Consider the following 17,168-nt stretch of genomic DNA (forward strand, 5'->3'; position numbering starts at 1 on the left):
AGCATACAACTCTTTATCATAAGATGGATAGTTAATTATTGCATTGGTAAAGGTTTCAGAATGATACCATGCTGCATCAAAATTTCTCCCATGGCATAATCGCTTGCATCGATTTGAATCTCAAATGGTTGCTTAAGATATGGAAGTGCTAGAACTAGTGTTGTATTGATTTTTGTTGCTTGCCTCCCTACTAAAAGACCTATTTCACACTTGTAAAATCTTGTAATGGTGTTGCAATGAGTGAGAAGTTAGCTATAAAGTTTCTCCAATATTGGGTTGCTCCCAAAAATCCCCTAACTTATGTTACATTGTTGGGTTGAGGCAAATTCACAATGACTTCAAATTTTGAGGGATCAATATTCAATTCACCCCTCCTACAATATGACCCAAATAAACCAAAGGGTTTTCCCAAATTCACACTTAGACATCTTCAAATACAATTTCTCTTTCTTCAAGGCATCTAAAACTTGTTTCACATTCTTGACATGCTCTTCACAAGTCTTACTGAAAATCATAATATCATCTAAGTAGACTAAGACAAAATCATCAAGGAATGGTCTCATAACATCATTCATAACTCTCATAAATGTTGCAGGTGCATTGCAAAACCCAAACGACATAGATAACCTTTCAAACAAACCTTATTTTGTCTTGAAAGCAGTTTTCCAAATATCATCTTTGACAATCCTTATCTAATGATAATCGCTTCTCAAAACTAACTTAGTGAAATAAACAAATTCCTTTAACTGAACTAGAAAATCGTCATTGCGAGGAAGAGGATAGTGATTCTCTACCATGATCTTGTTCAAAGCTCTAAAATCCACAAACATGTGCCATGTAACATCCTTATTTGGAACCAAGACAATAGGAGACCCACAAGGAGATATTCTAGGCATGATGACCCCTTTGTCAAGCAGCTCTTAAATTTGCTTCTTGATTTCTGTATTCTCCAAAACTAACATTCTTTACATGTCAATGTTTGGAAGAGGTGCATCCTGCTACAAGTGAATCTCATGGTGGATTCCTCTTTTAGGAGGCAACCCTTCACGTTCCTGAAACATCTTGTCATAAGTGTTAACAACTTCAACCAAATCATGCTTGAGTTTTGAATCACATACTTTGAAAGCTTCATATTCAACAATACATTTAGCTTTAATCATCAACAACACAAAATTCTTACTAGAATTTACAAGCCTTTTCATCTAACCAACACTTACAAGAGATAAGTTTATCTTCTTGCGATGTGCTCTAACAATATACTCAATTCCATATTTAAAAATATGTTTTTTTTTTTCTCATGACGATAGAATATGGTTTTTAGATCATACATGTATGGATTCCCTAAAACAATTCCACATATGTCAAGTGGTACAACATCAAGATCTACGTCATCAATTGTTGAAAATAGAAACAAGAAATGTTAAAAATAACATCAAGAAAGATCCTGATTTAATTTTTCCTTGAATTAAATTGGGAATAAAATTATAATTCCACATCTCATGTTAACTAAGTTAATTTGACTTAGTTGCCTCAATTAATTCGAGTTGAGGTTCTAACTAGAGTCATGTAGAGTGTCTCTTACATTATAGGAGCCCTGGTTGAGTTTATTTTGAGTTGATATTAATTAATTCAGTCTAACTGAGTTAAAGTCAGTTAAACTAGTTCCAACTGATGGAGAAACTAGTGTGAGGTTTAGTAGTGGGGTGCTACCTGCAGTCGAGTGTGGTGATGCCTGAAGTGTAGTGTGTTGCTGCCTAAAGTACAATGTGGTGTTGTCTAAAGTGCAATGTGGTGCTGCCTAAAGTACTATGTGGCGTTTCCTGAAGTACAGTGTGGTGCTACCTGAAGTGTAGTGTGGTGTTGCATGAAGTGCAGTGTGGTGCTGCCTGCAGTGATTAACCAGTAAACTGAAGATTCACTCATAATTAACTCATGCATGTTAGATAACAGAAATACCCAGTTGAGATTGGAGTTCAGGGATAGTGTACGACCAATTGTATGATTATCCGAATTGTACATATGGTGCATACTGTCAGAGGAAGATCCTAAAGGAACTGTGCAATCCAATGGAGAAAAATTCCTATTAAATAGGGGCCTAATTCCTCATTAATCAACACAAGGAAATATGAGCTTGAATACTTGGAAATTTGACTAAGTATTGGCTAAATGCAATCAGTTAGGCAAAGGATAGAAAATACTTGTGTAGGTTGAGCTTAAGGTTGAGCAAAACACATTGTATTCATCCAAGGCTTGTCTAGGAAGCAGTGAGACAGATAGAGATAGTGCATAGGTTGCTCAGGCTTGAGAAAATAATTGTAATCTTCTCATATGCTTTGACTAATGCAATATACAGATAGTAGGGGTTTTCTTTTGTGGCTTTCCCTAAGAAATAATTGTATAATGTTTTGATTGAATTCTTTCTCTTGTATGCTTCATGATTCATCGATCATTTAATTGTTTCCACCGATGAGTAGAGTAGATTGAAGTCAATTTTTTTAGCATATTACAATCTGCAGTTTGAATCTACAAGGAATTTCTACATCAATAAGGTTTGCAATGACGGCGAATTTGAGTTTACATTTTCTTTTCACTTGCAATTTGGTATTTTCACATATCCAACCAAAAGGGTAAGGTTTAGTATGAGGTATAGTTTCTAAGTTTAGTTCTTAACAATAGCTTCAGAGATAAGATTGACTTGGGATCCACTATCAAACAAGGTATCAACTTTTGTATGTTTTGTAATGACCCTAATATGAAAAAGCTCATTTCTTTCTTTATCATTTTGAGACTCAATAAGCTTAATAGAAGAACTAGTGCTTGCATTAGAAGCTTTACCTTTCATTCACATGGCTGTGATTTTGGTTTCATCACCTGAATCAGATCCTAGATCTTGTTGAGTTTTAGCAACAATATTTTGTTTCACCTTGTTATTGAACTTCTTTGGTCTCATTTCTAGATTTATTTTCCAACAATGGTGTTCATCATGGCCTTATTTTGAACAATGTTTACAGGTAAGTTTCTCTCCCTATTTCTTGGTTGTAGAATTATTTTTTCCTTTGCCTTTAAACTTGTCCTTTGCTTCGTCTCCATATTCAGATGGCTTCTTCCTAGTCTCTTGAGGAATGTTCTATCATCTTTCTTCTAAATGAGTTTCCTGAACACATACTTCATCTACATTGGTGGGATTAAACATAAGTATAGTATGTCTCAAATAACTATGTAATCCACATATGTATTTAAGGAGAGTATCTTGTGAAGACAAATCAACACCCAAGATTAAATCTCTTCTTCTAAATTCTTGTGTGTAACTTTGAACACTCTAGCCTTTAGCTTGTCTAGAAATTTTCCAATCCATGATTGTTTTTTGCATATAAGCTAATGGATAAAATTTCCTTCTTAATGCAACTACAAAATCATTCCAAGAAGAGATAATTTTACCACTTTTCTTCAAATCTTCTTGATTCCTGGCCTCCCAGTAGATGAGGGTTGCACTTTCCAAATGAAAAGAAGCAAGCTTGATCTTTGTAGCATCATCCTAAATCCTTTGAATCCTACAATAGACTTCAATTTGATGAACCCAATTATCCAAATTTTCAGCATTTAATTCCCCATTGTACATAGGAAATTCAAACTTGATATAAAGCTTAAGAAAAGGAGACTTAGCATGTCCTTTTGGAGATCTAGCAGGAGTGTGTCTAGGTGTTAAAGGAGGTGAAGAAGGAAGTGAGGATGGAGGGTGCATTAGGGATTTTGAGGTCTTAAATGGGCCTCTTAAGAAAATGTACTACCAAAATAAAATTTATAAGAACCAATAGGATTCAAGATGATGGTGTCAACCATGGGGGATGATTCACTATTTTTGGAATAAAAAGTAAAAAGATTAAAAAATAATAAAATAATAAAACTACTTTTTCAACTCGTATTTCCAACTTATCTCCCTAAGGTTTTACTCAAATTTCGAGCGGGAGTACTCGTTGGATGCAAAATTTAATTCCTCATCTAAGGAGTACCCATGTTGCATACTTTTGATGGACCCTGCTACACGAAAAGTGATTGCAATCATGTTTTTCATGTATTTCTCATTTTTCATGTAGTAGGGTCCATCAAAATTATGCAACATGGGTACTCATTCGATGAGGAATCAAATTATGCATCCAACAAGTACTTCCGCTCGAAATTTGAGTAAACCCATAGGGAGATAAGTTGAAAACACGAGTTGAAAAAATAATTTTTTCTTTTTTTCCCTTTAAAATTTGATGATGTAATCTAATCTTATTTTCTTATTTCTACTATTATTTTATAATTTCCTTAGGAGGCCCATTTTAGACCTCAAAATTCCCCTAATTTGAAGATGGAGGTGAAGGAGGAGGTGGGGGTGGAGGCTTACTCCCATCACCACCATTACCTTTTGCTTTATTAGAACTTTCTGATTGCAACCTTGTTTTCCTTTCATTGTACAACACTTTTACCATCTTAGACAAATCTTAGAAAGCCTTTCTGAAATCTTTCTCATCCTCGGACATCAATTATTGTCCTTCTTCATGTGCCATGGTTGGTGGAGTTCTTGGAGTTTGAGACCTCCTTTAACCAGTTTGAGGGTTTGGTTCTTCAATCACTCCTTATCCTCTTCCCAACTGAGACATTGTGATCATTCAAAAACACTTGTGAAAATAGTTAAACCTTCAAAACAACCTAACTATGATACCAAATTGATCTAAAATTAAAAATTCAAGGTTTCTTGAAACAGTTTGTAAGCTAGTTTATGATTCGTGGGAAATGGATCGAAATTGCAAAAACACATAAAATTAGTGATTTTTGTTAAGTTTGTAGTTATAACCAGAGAAAAATAGGCAATATGCAGCATCACACAAGCAACAATTTGATGATGGATTTCACCCCTCTTGGGCTACGTCTCTGGGTCTAGCTTCCAATGCTGGCCCTTTATATTATATGCTCAAAATGTAAATTACATCAATCTACAATGCTCAAATCAAAAAAATAATACTGCTATTGTGTCCAAAACACCCAAAAATCCCCGTGTATGCTCTTATAGGACTAAAAAAGGATGAAAAATGACCAAGTTAGGCCTCTTTTTCCATTTCTCTGCGATTTGTCATGCAAAATGACAAAACTGGCTAACGAGGAAACGAAACTTGCCTTTGGTAGAACCTTCAAGCGTCAATTTCGCATGTTTTCAGTGTTGATTCTATCGTGATTGGTGCAAAATGTCGAATAAATAAATGTGCCAATAAGGGTCACATTCTTGTTCCTATGGCTCTTGGTCATCTGCATAATAATGTGATTGGGGGTTGAGGGCGGTAGGGTGCCATGCACTCACCCTTGCCTGAATCCTTTGCCAACGGTTCTATGCATTTAAGGAGACCTTGGGTAGGGCATGGATCAGGTGCTTGATGGCTGGCCCTTTCTGCCTGGCTCTTGGTCATGAGGTTATCCATATGGATTAGGGATGGTGAATGTGCCTACCCCCTCCTCCTTGCTTCTTGGTCATGTGGTGCCACAAAACCTGGGGTTGGGGCCACGTGCCTCACCCCCTCCCCCAACCACCAAAACAATTTGAAAGCCAACCAGTTATAACAAGAATGTTCATGCAGTGTAATGGTAAGTAACCCAATTGGTGGTGGTGAGGTTGTGGGTTCGATTCTAGCAGAGGCTAGTCGGTCGACCCATTCAATTTTTTCATGAACCATGAGGGCCATGTGGCACCTCTGATTGGTCAACCTTAAAACACATCCAACCAATGAAAATTCGCTAATTTGATGTGTACGAGCATGCCACATGTTAGCACGTAACTAGATCGTACTACACATTGTACCACCTAGTCAGTTGATGACATCATCAAATAACTTGCGCAGTCAGTTTCCCATTCAACCCTGCAAGTTGACTTTACAGTTGTTTGCCAAAAACTTCAGAACACAATAACTTTCTCATATGATGCTAGATTGAGGCAATTCAAGCATCATTGGAATTAGAACAATAAGATCTACTATTTGGTGCCAATTTCAAGTGATTTTGAGAAATTTGATTTTTGAGCATGTTTTTATCCCCTGGATCAAATCTGAAATTAAAATTTGAAGGTTTCTTGAAAATGTTTGCAAGCTAGTTTATGTCTTGTGGGAAATGGATCGAAATTGCAATAGCACATAAGCTTAGTGATTTTAGTTAAGTTTCGCAGATATAACCAGAGAAAAATAGACAATATGCAGCATCACACAAACATCAATTTGATGACGGAGTTCACCCCTCCTGGGCTACGTCTTTGTTTCTAGCTTCGAATGTTGGCCCTTTATATTATATGCTCAAAATGTGAATTACATCAACATGCAATGCTCAAATAAAAAAAAAATGTTTCCATTATGTCCAAAACACCCAAAAACCCTTGCTAGGCTCTTCTTGGGCTTAAAAAAGTTGAAAAATGACCAAGTTAGGCCACTTTCTCCATTTCTCTGCTATATGTCCTGGAAAATGACAAAAATTGCTAACCAGTCAATGAAAATCACCTTTGGCAGAACTGCTAGGAGAAAATTTCACGTGTTTTCAACTCTGATTCCGCCACGATTGGTGCGATTTGTTGAATAAATATATGCGCGAATAAGGGTTGGGTTCTTATTCCTTTCGCTCCGAATCATATGGTTAACAATGTTACTTAGGGTTGGGCACAACAGGGTGCCAAGTTCCCACCCCTACCTAAATCCTCCGCCAACGGTTCTATGCGTTTAATGATAGCTTGGGTAGGGCATGGGCCAAGTGCCTCACAACCTGCACTTTCCACCTGGCTCTCGGTCATGATGTTCTCCATGTGGCTCGGGCCTGGGCCATGCGTCAGCCCCCTCCTCCTTATTGCTCGTTCGTGTCGTGCCAAGAAACCTTGGACTAGGGCCATGTGCCTCACCCCCTCCCAGAATCGCCAAAATAGTTAGAATTCAAATATAATTCATCGACCAGTTATAACAAGAATGATCATGTGGTGTAAGGGTAAAGCACCTGACTAGTGGTGGTGATGCCATGGGTTAGATTCCTGCAGAGGCCGATCAGTTGACCCATTCAATTTTTTCTTGAATCTTGAGGGCCACGTGGCACCTCTTGATTGGTCCACCTAAAAATTCATCCAACCAATGAAACTTCACCAATTGGAAATGTACGAGCATGCCACATGTCAACACATGATTGGTCCATACTACATACTGTACTGCCCATTCAACTACTAATGTCATCATATGACCTACTCAGTCAACCATGCAAGTTGACTTTTTAACTTTTTGCTAGAAACTTTAGAACATAATAACTTTCTCATACATTGTCAGATTGAGGTGATTCAAGCATCGTTGGAATCAGAATGACAAGATCTACTATTTGGAACTAATTTCAAGCAATTTTGAGAACTTTTATTGTTTTAGCATATTTTTTATCCTATGGATCAGATCTGAAATTAAAAATTTAAGGTTATTTAAAAAAGTTTGCAAGATATTTTGTCTTGTGGGTAATGAAACAAAATTGCAAAAGCACATAAACTTAGTGATTTTAGTTAATTTTTGCAAATATAACTAGAGAAAAATAGACAGTATGTAGCATCGCACGAATAGCAATTTGATGATGGAGTTCACCCCTCATGGGCTACGTCTCCAGTTCCAGCTTCCAATGTTGCCCTTTATATTATATTCTCAAAACGTTAATTACATCAACATAAAAAAGCTTGTATCACAAAAATAATGTTGCCATTGTGACCAGAATGCCCAAAAACCCCTATGTGTGCTCTTCTTAGGCTCAAAAAGGTTGAAAAATGACCAATTTACGCCTCTTTCTCCATTTCTCTTCTATTTGTCCTGCAAAATGAAAAATATGGCCAACCAGGCAATGAAAATCACCTTTGGTAGTAATGTTAGGTGACAATTTTGCATGTTTTTGGCATTGATTTTGTCGCGATTGGTGCAAATTGTCAAATAAATAAATGCGCTAATAAGGGTCATTCTCTTGTTCCTTTGGCTCCAAGTCATATGGTTAACAATGCTAATAGGGGATGGGAATAGTAGGGTTCCATATGCCTGCTCCCACCTAAATCCTCCGCCAACGGTTCTATGCATTTAATGAGACTTTCGGTCAATCGCGGGACAGGTGCCTCACGTAATGCCCTTTTCGCCTGGCTCTCAGTCATGAGGTTCGCCATGTGGCTCGGGCCTAGGCCACATTCTCGGCCCCTCCTCCTTGCCACTCATTCTTGCAGTTTCATGAAACCTAGGGCTAGGACCACGTGCCCTACCCCGTCCCCTAATCACCAAAAAAATTCGAATTCAAATATAATTCGTCGACTAGTTATAACAAGAACGATCGTGCAGTGTAACGGTAAGGTGCCTGAATGGTGGTGGTGAGCTTGTGGGTTCGATTCCACCAGAGTTTGGACAGTCAAACCATTCAAAATTTCATGAATCTTGAGGGTCGTGTGGTGCCCTCTTATTGGGCCATGTGGCAATTTCTGATTGGTCCACCTAAAAACTTATCCAACGAATGAAACTTCACCACTTTAACTTGTACAAGAATGCCATGTGTCAGCACATGATTGGACCATACTACACATTGTACTTATGAGTTAGATGTTGACATCATCGTACGACCTTCTCAGTCAGCTTGTAGTAGTATATATAGGGGAATAATATGGGGTACAAAGAGAGGTACCCAAGGGAATAATGTAATAATGGGATGGGTCATAGTAATAAATAAAGTGGTTAACCCGTATCATGTAAGGGACCACAAGTAGTTAGCAATAATGTAATAAGCCCATGGTATTAGATAGATGGTATTGAGGAGACCGTGGTAATGATCCATGGTATTGTATGTATGAGGCCTATATAGAGGCTAGAGACTCCCCATTGACTGATGTCAAGGAATATTGTATGAATAGGCATATGGCTTGTGGAGTGTTCTCCTTCCTTAAGGAGTGAATGTATGGTGTTGCCCTACCTTAACGGTTTGATAAAAAAGAAGCATTTCTATCTATTTCAATATTATTGTTTCTGAGTTTATTTCTTTATAATATATTTGCAGGTCAGATCTATACATAGTGGTATCAGAGCACTTTCTTGGGAAAAGTGGAGAATATATATATATATATATATATATATATATTATATATATATATATATATATATATATTATATATACTTAGAGGACAACTTGTATATCTTAGCAGACACTACCACCTGGTCCTGCTTCTCTTTCTTGTTCTTCTTCTTGAGAGGACACTATGTACTATAGTGGCCAAGCTCACCACATCTGAAGCACTTGACCTTTGATAGGTCCTTCTTCTTCTTCTTCTCCCCCTACCCCTGACTGGAACCTTTGGATTCTAGGGCCACATTCTCCTCTTCCTTCTTACTCTTCATGTCCTTGTTGTTGTTGCCGCTGATGGTGCTCTTTACTAGAGATCACCTCAACTCCTTTTGCTATAGACCATCCCACATCTTGTCCCATATAAGAAAAGTGTCTCTACCTAATATACTTTGGACAAACACTTTCCAGTCCTCTAAGACACTGTTTAGTGATAACCGTATAAGATCTGTGGGTTGGGGTGCCCCCCAAATGACTACTAGGTGATCTTAGACCTATTGAATCCTAGTGAGGAAGGGATCTATGCCCTCACCCTTCTACATCTTGATTCTTCTGAGCTTCTCATGGAGAAACATTTTCCGTTGTTCGGAAGAACTTCGATATAGGATGGAGAGAGCATCCCACATATCCTTGGAAGTATTCTTGCTAGCTACATGTGAGACAATATGATCTCGAACTCCATCCAAGGTCATCTACTTCACCTTCACCATTTCCTTTTCATACTTGTTCTGTTGATATGCATCCTAGGGTTATTGCTACCACATTTTCTACGTATGTCTTCAGACCATGTTCATCAAGGAGAAAGGATATTATGGTCTTCTAAATGACATAGTTGGAGGCATCATCCAATATGTCTTGATCTCTTAGCCCAACTATGGCCATCTTGAATTTGGTTGAAAATTCCCTCTTTTCTTTTGCTTGGTTGTAGATTTTCTATACACAATCCCCATTGGAGTGAGAAAATATGACACAACTTCGGCCAATCCGCTACAGGAAAAAATTAGGCCTTTAAAACTTGAAGTCCCCTATGAGAAATTTTCCCTCTGTGTGTGCTTTTCTCTTCCACCTAACACATATTATGCTCTAGCAAACTACTGCAAAACCCTCTGTCCCCAGACAATAAATCTGCTCAGCAAAAATTTGAGTTGTTTCTCCCTATGCCTATTGGAATACATAATTTGGCAAGTCGATTTTTTCTGCCAACCTGCATTGAGAAATCAATCTGCCCAACAATTAAATCTGCCTAGATTAGGCTTCACGCAACCTCCATAATTCGTCTTGTTGCTTCCTATGAACAATGAATTTCTGTTTTCGCTTCTAAGCTTCCCTCCAATCCATCACACTCTAATACCATGTGAAAATTTCAAGTCTTAAATCCTATTGCAACAATTCGAATTAACTAATTTAACAATTTATTTGCTACGAAAAATATCGAATAAATCACACTAAAACTTCACAAATAAAACTGGGGAAAATAATAGTACTTGAAACTAATAAATAATCTAGCACACACACATAAAAATTTACACAATTATTTTTGGACAATTGTCCCCGGAAAAACCCATTGTGGGAAAATCGGTGTAGCAAATAAGGGTTTTTATTATTATGCAAGAATGAAATTCTGAGTATATTACAATCTATGGATGCCTAACTAACAATCCAAATAACAAGAAAATCTGGCCAAAATTATCTAAGGGAATTTCCATTCCTCCACAAGAAACCTCGACACAACTTCGATTTAGAAACTCGTCCTCCTGGACCCCTCACACTAGGTTATGCGCAAGGCTTACGCAAACCCTTAGACATCTATCCTAAAATTGCCTTTGATCAAGTTGTTATGCTTGTCTCTACTGAGGAAAATGATTCTCCAGTCTTCTAGAATACTTTCCAGGCCTCTGGAAGTTGAATCGATTTTTCCCAAAGCTAAATCGAATTTCCCTCTGAAGCTAACTACACAGTGCTCTGTGTTGCCTCACTGGGAATAACTCGACCTCTTACTGCTGCCTCCTCGGATCTGGAAAAATTCCTCCGGATCATTTCCATTACCCCTCTCTACCTCTGCTTCCCTTTTGAAGCTCAAACTCTTCCTGTAAATGACTGCTGCTCTTTGGAAAATCAAACTATGTGTGTGTTCTCCATCTACCCATCGAATTCATCTTATAATCCTCTGTTGGGAATCCAACAACCAAGATTAAACATTAATCGAGGGCTAATATCATATCGGAGTCTATTCGTGTGATTTTCTAGATGATTCACACCTTATCTCAATTAATTATGATTAATTAACTAGTTTTCATAAGTTTAGACTTAGGAAACATTTTAAAATAGGCTAATAATCTAATTGAGACACTTCTAGGTTGAATTTACAGAAACGATTTCTGGGTTATGAAAAACTCCCATGTTTTACCCTCTCCACAAAGTTTCTAGACTATAACACCTCTAATGATATAAAAGAAAACAAATAACACATGTTTGAAACCCACTCACATAGTTCTGCAATCTAATCTTAAGAAATTTATCATGCATTTCTTAATATGGTGAATACTTGAGTACATAATTGGAGTTACAATCCAAAAAACAATGAAAAAGAAACTTGCAAAGTTTCACAACTTACAACAACTTTTACAAGGTAAAAACCTGTCATCAAAGTAATGTGTACACTCAACCCCAAACATACAAATATCCTATAAATCGTGAACATGGTAGCAACTCCATGGTGCTACTAGTCATTGAAATTTAATATCCAAGATAACTACATGTGAGTGTAATAGCAGTCTTCAACCATTCACACATGAATATACAATATCATATTAATAATCATCAATAGAATAAGGATAACACAACATGTGGTCCAAACATGCACAACTTTAATATGAATAAATTGAAAGGGCTGGAAACTGAAGGAGGGACTTCAACTCTCCACCCAACCATAGGCCAGCTACATTTCAATCTCTATTGTAGCTAACCACCCCCAAGCCAAATCCAGAGTCTGAGGGGATTCTTTCGCAGGGGATTCACACCAAAGGCTTGGTCAAACACTCAAGAGATGGAGTCCACTATACAGGTGGTTTATCAACTTCTCTTTAGTATTAAGAACCATAGTGACTCACTTACTCTATGTGTTTAATCACAAGGCTTCACCTAAGGTCCAGATGGGGTATTTCTCATGAATCCATTATCTAGGTGGTTTAATAGATTTTGTTTCGTGGCAGGCACCACAAGGGTATGCAACCCATCGTATAGGTGGTTTAACAACTCTTCTAGAAAGCACCATAGTGGTTCAGATTACCTTATCAAGTGGTTTAGTAGCCAAACAACAAGCACCAAGTGGTTTAACAACTATTCAAAAATCACTAAGTGGTTTAGTCATCCACTGAGCCTCCCACTAGTCATTCGAGCTTAGGCACACCGTATAGGGCCTTTATACAATAAAGTGTAGGGAATCACACCCCTAACTTTTAAACAATGGCTCAGTGATAGTCTTGTCTAGTTAAGTCTTTCAATTGGTCATCCAACCTCGTCTTCCTCTCCTTCTCTGCAAAGCTTTTACCAGGTCACTCCTTTGCAACCATTCTTCTTCCTATAGGTGTATACCAACTTCTCCCCACACGTGTTTTCTCTTTGTTGTGTTCTTCTCTCCTTGTTTGTACCCCTATTGACCCTTCTCTTTTCCTCATTAGGTCACCTCTCCCTTGTCATGATCCACAAGGAGGGGACAAGGATGGGCACTATCCTCCACCCTAGATGCCCACTTTGAAACTTTGAAGCCTATTAACGTAGGTCAAATTGTAGTCGGGGTGATGTTAGGGGATTTAAATGAAGTTGGTATGGACCTAACCATGACATGACACAAATAGCCCCCCTCAGAGCACTGGATCCGTGTATCCCTCATTTCATCCAACTACCAATTTATTTTCACACAAATTTACATATGTCCAAAATTCACACAATGATATTTACATTTACGGGGTGTAGTAAAAAGGGTTGTTACAACAAATGTTGATAGTAGATGAACTACTTGTTTTTTATGGACTATAAATCCTAGGGTTAAATTTACAAATAATTTTATTGTCCATATTATTAAATATTAGCTACCAAAAACCAAATTAAAATTTAAAATTATTTAATAACCATCCTTAATTGATTTCTAAAATTTGTAATTACCAGCAAGGTCGAGTTATCATTGGGAATCTAAAAGAAATGAAAATGTGAATAACTTATACATCTATGCCGAGTTTATGATATATCAATAAGATCTCCTCATGTGGATAATAATTTGATCTCAAAATGTGGGTAGTGATTTGAAATCTTGTTCTAGGATAAGCTTTGGAAATGTAATTTCCAATCCATTTTACAGAAATAAACATTAAAAAACACAAGTTTCTTTTCCACTCTCATTAATTAATTATTTCCATTTTTAATCAATTTTATGTTTTGTTGATAACCTCCTGTTGGAGTAGTCTTAGAATGCCACCATATAGAGTGTCATATTGGGATGTTCTAAAATGTTTACATTTTCCATTGCTAGAAAAAGAAAAAATGGTGTTGCACACCACTAAAACATGTTAATGTTATATAATGACACCTTCATACATGCATATTTTAAGATTAAGTCTCGGTGGTTTATTCCATTTGTTCTCCTATTTATTTTTTAGATCTCAGCAAGTGAATGGGTAAAGTATTTTAGTTGATGCTCCCAATAAAGAAATTGCCTCTTCCATTATGTTTCCACCAAAATGGGTTCAAATATAACACATGGGGTGATATTCTAACATACATGATTAAAGAAATTGCCTCTTCCATGATGTTTCCACCGAAATGGGTTCAAATCTAACACATGGGGTGATATTCTAACCTACATGATTTTGGTTGTTGAATGCACTAGTACATTTATCATTGGTAAGTCTATCAAGTATACCAATGAAATTTTTTCCAATCTCCTTGACACATATTTTCCTATCTCACATTGGAAAAGTATTCTTAAAAAACAAATGCTCATGGTTATGCATATTACAAGTACCACATGACATCATTTTTTTCCCAGTTGTTCAGTCCAAAAAAACTCTTTCATCAAATACGGTATAACCAACACATTCCATTATGTGACAAAGTGATGACATGTAAATTAAATTCAATATCCTCAACTTGAACGTATACAAGTTACGGGCAATATCCATCGGGTTGCAAGTATGTAGAACTTGATTGTATATGTTTCATTGGTCATGTTTATGAAAACATTAAATTTACTTCGATGAAGATACTTCAGTGGGCACTGGCCATTACAATTACAAATTTGCTAATTTATGACCATAAACAATTAAATGATCGAAACATGTAAATAAATTTTATTATAAGGAAGATAATTACATGACTAAATACTAGCATAATTATATAAATTATATGGTCAATAATGTCCAATAGGAATCAAAATATTTACCTCATGATATATTTCACATTACCAAAATTAAAAAAAAAAAAATCATAAATATTAACCACATTATAATTTTATTTTAAATTATTATTATTAATTACAAAAAAAATTAATATATGAGTTAAATATACCTACATTTAAAAAAACATGTAACAAGATTCTTAAGTAGAAGAAAGTCTTTCAGATTAATCATATAGTTAGGAGGATTTGGTCGACATTTCGAACCAACTAAAGTGGTTCATCCTGAGGACAAGGTGAGAAATCCATTGATCATAAGGAATAATAGTAAGGATGCAACATTGCCCAGAGTCAGCCATTAAAAATTAGTTGTTGGTGGATTAGTTAGAAGGTAAAGAAAATAATTATTTAGGGACTAGAGGTAAGGAAAAAAATATTCTATATTTACCTCTAGTCCCTAAATAATTATTTTCTTTACCTTCTAACTAATCCACCAACAATTAATTTTTAACGACCAACTCTGGGCAATGCTGCATCCTTACTATTTATTCCTTCTGATCAATGGATTTCTCACCTTGTCCTAAGGATGAACCACATTAGTTGGTTTGAAACGTGGACCAAATCCTAACTATGTGATTAATCTGAAAGACTTTCTTCTACATTATGGATCACAAAAGTCTTATATCTAACAATATTCTTAAGCTTAATCTATAAATAAGCTTTGTTACAATACCATGGGCCAAAACCATAGCTTATTAATAGCGCATGCCTAGAAAACCATAACTCATATATATCTCAGATTACCAAAATTAAAAAAATCATAAATATTAACTACATTATAACTTTATTTTAAATTATTATTATTAATTACAAAAAAATTAATATATGAGTTAAACATACCTACATTTAAAAAAACATGTAACAATATCTTAATCTTAATCTATAAATAAGCTTTGTTACAATACCATGGGCCAAAACCATAGCTTATTAATAGTGCATGCCTAGAAAACCATAACTCGTTTCACACTCATATATATATATATATATATATATATATATATAATTTTTGTTTTTGTTTTTAATTTTTTTATTACATTTTTACTTGGATAGGGTGACTATTGAGACAAAGTGGGGGTGGGTTGCCACTGTCCTACTTGGTCAAAGGACTGGGGTGTTGGGAGCTTGACAATACTGGGGGGATCAATATTGTATCATATGGATCATCAATTATACTTTTTACCTTCTCTTTCAACAATTAACTAAATCATCAATGAGAAACACAATATATGATAGTAGATCTAACATAACACATCAACAAAAAATAATACACGCACAAGTAAACCACAAGAGCAATAAGGAAAACATCGCCAAACACACGAGGACACTAGATATTAGGTGGAAACACTTTTGGGAGAAAAACCACTGCACACTTTGTCTTCTTCTTCTTATTATGTAAAATATTCTTTACATCATCCACTGACACCCACCAGTGTTCAAGCATGACTTGTGTTATACGAGCATCCACTTGCTTTAGGCCATGACTTGACGGAAGCAACCACTTCCACAACTACATGTAGACACCATCTACTCGAGGCATCAAACCCCAATAAGCTGCATGCACCCACCTACTTGGAATCACCTAGTACCAAATGGATTTGTAGACACTGATCTACTAGAGGCACCAACCCCCAAATAGTTTCTCAGACACCCACCTGAAGGAATCCATGACTCCCTAATATGCAAGCCAACAGTTGCTCTAAAGGCCCCAACCTTCAAACCCTTGTGGACCACCTTTCATACATTTTCACATTGGGCCCACGAATATCTACTCAAACTACTGTGGACCATGATTCATTTATTCTCATACTGGATCCACAAATCTCTACTCAATAACAACATTATCAAAATAGAAAACCTCTCTACAAATATCTATGACTCAACATACTCAACAACATGCCAATCACCATCTATGCTCATCAAATATGATCAAACCCTAGCAGCATACTTTGAGTCAACACATCTCAGACCAACAATATATCTAATTAAAAAATCTAAATAGAAACATAAATATAAATATAATGACCCGCAACATAATCACACTCAGTTATACAAGGCATCAAAAACAATACAAAATACATGGCATCAATATGAACTCACTACAACATACAAACTCAACCATATCCTAACAAAAAAATACACACAACCATAGCAATAGCAACAATACAAATCACTCTTTGCTCACACAATACATGGCAGCTACAACATATGTAAGGCAACCAAATATATCAAAAGCACATGATATATGAGTATCTGCAACGATATGTTTTCTGTACAACTCTTTTCTCTACACTCTCAACTTGTCTACAACTTGCAACACAAACTTGTCAGCAATTTGATCTATGATCCAGTGTCCATACAACAACAACTACAACAATACTCTGTTCTGCATAATAACATGGCAACACACTCTGTTCTCTGCAACACTCTAACTTAGCCATCCTATGCACATGCAAATCACATTATCATTCTAATGCTCCATCGCTATAATTCTCAACAAAAAGATCTGATAAAATATTACACTACACTATAAGAGTATACATTAGCTCACAATTGAATAACATCTAAACTCAGTTCCAACCATGACATAAAATATTTAGAC

The sequence above is a fragment of the Pinus tabuliformis genome, chromosome 5_1 (assembly GCF_031772625.1).
Source record: "Pinus tabuliformis cultivar Carrire ecotype Pingquan chromosome 5_1, CPIR1, whole genome shotgun sequence".
NCBI classification, from domain to species: domain Eukaryota; kingdom Viridiplantae; phylum Streptophyta; class Pinopsida; order Pinales; family Pinaceae; genus Pinus; species Pinus tabuliformis.